Here is a 4,356-nt window from a genome sequence, read left to right on the forward strand (position 1 = left end):
CCACCTGTTTTTGAATCACAACTAATCTCTGTAGCACATTACTTACATAAGCTCTTAGCAGCAACATCATCCTTTTCTAGAAAATTCTGCCATATTGGTGCTCTTTTAGCATACTTATTTTGTGGTCTTGGTGGTTTAGCAGAAGCAGTGACATGTGCTTTATGAGTCTTACCAGTGTGAACATCTTAAGCGTACTCATGTTGAAGCGGCGACTCCATGTCATTGTTCTCTTCAGTCATCTACAAAACATACACAAAATTCAGATTAACACAAGTACACACATATATAAAACTCAGATTCTGAGGACCACAAAATAAGTACGAACAATAAACTGATTTGGAAGTTCAAACAAACACAACACAAGGACCATAAACAAAGAACAAACTCCATAACAACAATCGACAACTTGTGCTTTTGAAGTCTAAACCCTAACCCTAAAATTCAAAATCAAAGATTATCCAAACATAGGAAGGAAATAAAAAATGGTGGAGTGAAGTAGTGAATAAATAGAAGAAGAAGAGCTTACTTTCAAAAATTCAAAAACCGAACCTTAACCCTAATATTTTACAATCGACAAAAAGACAACACAAAGACCATAAACAAAGGACAAACCCCATAACAAGAATCAACAACCTCTGCTTTTGAAGGTTTAGACTTTGCAATCAAAGATTATCCAAACAGAGGAAGGAAATAAAGAGTGGTAGAGTAAAGTAGCGATTAAAGAGAAAGAAGAAGAACTTACTTTCAGAATATTGTAAGCTTCTTTGGTTTCGCAAGAGGAGACAAGCTTTTTCAGTTTCGTAAGAAAAGGCAGATCCAAAGAAGAAAATAAATGATTAGGGTAAATGACTTATTAATTATTTTATCCTTATATATGGCTGCAGAATCTTGGGTTAGACAAAAACTGATCGGTCCAATTATCGAACCGACATTCGAAATCTCTAATTAATTTGGCCGATTGGTTTGTCTCTTTCTAATCTCTTGGTGCCGATAACCAAAACATTTGGTTCTCTCTGGTCGGTTTAATCTGATTTCACCGTTTGCCCAAGACTAGAAATAATAATGATAATTATCAATAACTCCTATTCCATGTACTTGAAATGCGACAGCTGGTAAGATTTTATTTCTTCAGCTTATAAATGTTACGATTTATGTCTAAATTTTAGGACATGTATACAAGAATAATGTTTTGTGAGTATTAGAAAACGTAAAAAGCAAAGCAATTACGGAGCTTAATCTGAAAATAAAATAAAATAAAATAACAGAGCATGTTTCATATAAATATAGTAGTATACTCCTATTTGAGAAAATGGGAGAGTCTAGGGTTCCACCGCTGAATGACCATGACGTGACTATGATGGATAGTGGTGAGAAAGGCATGCCACTGGGGGATCCGCCGGATGCTCCGATAGGGACATGGGCACAGAGGGTTGTGGGGAGTGGTGCAGGTGGTATGCCGGTGCCGGAAAGTTTGCTGGATGATGATTTTGTCACACAGAGAGTGAGGTTGGAGTTCCCCAATGGTGAGGACGGTGAGCCGGTTGTAACTATTGGATCAGAAGTTTTGGAAGTGATGTATGGCATGTGGAAGCAGTGTATGATTGTAAAGGTTCTGGGAAGGCAGATCCCTTTGCCTGTGTTGAATAGAAAGTTGAGGGATCTATGGAAACCACAGAAGGCTATGTATGTTATGGATCTCCCTAGACAATTCTTTATGGTTCGTTTTGAAGTAGAGGAGGAGTTTGTAGCAGCGTTGACCGGGGGGCCATGGAAAGCTTTTGGGAGTTATCTTATGGTGAAAGCATGGTCACCAGAGTTTGATCCATTGAGAGATGATATCGTTACAACCCCGGTGTGGATTCGTTTGTCGAACATCCCGGTGAGTTTTTATCACAAGTCAATCCTGATGAATGTCGCTAAAGGGTTGGGGAGACCGATAAAAGTTGACTTAACCACGTTGAGTTTTGAGCGGGCCAGGTTCGCTAGAATTTGTGTGCAGGTGAATTTAAAACGACCACTTAAGGGTACCATTCTGATCAATGGCGAGCGGTATTATGTTGCGTATGAAGGTCTTACGAATATCTGTTCGGCATGTGGTTTGTACGGACATTTGGTCCAATCTTGCCCACGGGGACTGTAGGAAAACGCGGGGACATCTCTGGTGATGGCGAAGACGGTTTCCCCCGCTGTTGTTGATTCTGGGGGAAGTAAGGAGGGTGCAGATGGTTTTACAGCGGTCAGACGACCGAGACGGTGACCAGAGAGGTTGGAGAATAGGGTTGTGGCTGTGGCGGGTGAATCGGTCCCAACTAAGGAAAAGAATCTTCAGGAAATTCCAGTTACTAAAAATAAGGAGAATATTGTGATGGCTAACAGATTTGAAAGGTTTGATGATGATATGATCTCAGAGGAGATAAGGGAAGTTGTGATTCGGAGGAGAGAAATAAAGAAAATGTCGATTTAGGTAATAACTCGAGTATGAGTCGGAGTTTTCCCCAAGCTAAGGCAGGTAGTTTTATGGGCTTTACAGGGAAAGGTAGTGGAGGCCCACGAAACGGTCCTTTGGAGAAACGGGTTGGTAATAAATCAGTTGAGCGTAATGGGCCACGTAGAAAATTGACTAAGGTGAATAGTGATATGTTACGGTTTTGACTCACTTTGACCCTGTTTATTTGATAGTTTTGTAGTTGTTTGAGTCCTTTTCAGGTTATAATAAGAGGCTAGGAAGCTAAAAGCAAGGATTGGAATAGCAGGAGCAATCGGAGCAGAAAGGAGTTGAATTGGAGCAGAAAAGCTGATTTTAGACCCAGGAGCACATGCTCCCGATTTCCGAGCACATGCTCCCAACTCTACGGTTTCATGACGACACGTGGCAAGCATCTAGGCGCCGATTCCCTGCCTAATTCCCCTTATTTTAGGCGATCCTTTGTGAGAGAAAGAGGGCTGAGATCGCTTTTTAATAGGGAGATTTGAATTTGGAATCTTTCCTTATTTTTCTCTACTTGTATGCTATTTAACCTAGGGTTTTTAGGAGAGAGGGATATACCTTTTTCTTTTGTTTTTGAGCGACGTTTTTGTGAGAGGGAGAAGAGCGGCTACCTTGTGAAGCATTCTCTGAACCCTTTTTATTTTTATGTCATTGAATTTCTCATCTTTTGCTATGATTCATTTCTCTATGTCTGAGTAGTTTTCTTTGCTAGATTAGGGGTTTCAAAAGGGGTTTCATGGGTTAGCAACAGAACACAAATAGGGCTTTATATAATCGATTGTCTTCACTATTGTTAGACTTAATGCTTAGGTTGATTTGATCACCCAATCTATGATTCTAGGTTTATCTATTCATCAAAAGTGTAATAGGTTGCTAGAAAAGACATTAGTGGGCAAATTATCCTAGACCTGCGAAAGTTGATGTGTAGGTGATTTGTGAACTTATCATTCCTGTTCTTTAATGCTTGTCTGCGATTCTGGGCTCAAACGACAGTTTAGGGTTTATGGACCGCCGAGCATGTGCTCCGGATGTCTGAGCACGTGCTCCGCGTTTCCGCACAGAATCGATCAGATAGAGTTATTGATACCACGACAGTGGATCAGTTTATATTTATGTTTGAGTTCTAGACTGGTACTTAATCTATGCCATGAATAGTTGTTTAGTTGCTATCTCTGAAATTCCCGAGAATTACCCCTGATCTAGTGTTTTGCTTATTGCCTTTTTATACCGTTTTAATCGCGTTACTGTTACCAAACAAACCCAACTTTGAATTGTCTTAGCTTGAAATTGAACCAATAGAACCATAGAGTAAAACTTGGTCTTCGTGGGATTCGACCCCTAAGTACTACTTCTTTGCTGTGCACTTGCAGTAGGAAAATAGGGTTTAAAACTCTGTGTATCAAGTTTTTGGCGCCGTTGCCGGGGACCAAATTTTTACCTTTGGTTTTCGGCGAAATTACTAGACTAAGACCTTACTGATTTGTCTTTCTGCTTCTTCTTTGCGTGTGTTTCAGGTGCATGTCAAGAAGATCTACAAGAAGAAACAACACCGAAGAACTAGTTGCTTTGTCAGCCGCAGAGCTCTCTTTGGCAGAAAGAACAAACCGCAAGAACAGAAAGTTTCAATCCGTCAACATGGGTGACAACAGAAACAATGAGGATATGGCTGCCGAGTTGCAGCAACTTCGACAACAGTTGGGGCAGTTGCTCCGTGCTCAACACGAAAGAGCCGCGCCGCCGCAACCGTCCATTGGGGACAAGGATAACCCGCATGTGTCCTACACCAACCGAGCGGCGATCGTTCCTCCTACCAATCCGAATCAAGATTTTGAGATCAAGCCACAGATGATCTCTCTAGTGAAGCAGCA

Source organism: Camelina sativa, chromosome 18 (genome assembly GCF_000633955.1).
Source record: "Camelina sativa cultivar DH55 chromosome 18, Cs, whole genome shotgun sequence".
Taxonomy (NCBI): domain Eukaryota; kingdom Viridiplantae; phylum Streptophyta; class Magnoliopsida; order Brassicales; family Brassicaceae; genus Camelina; species Camelina sativa.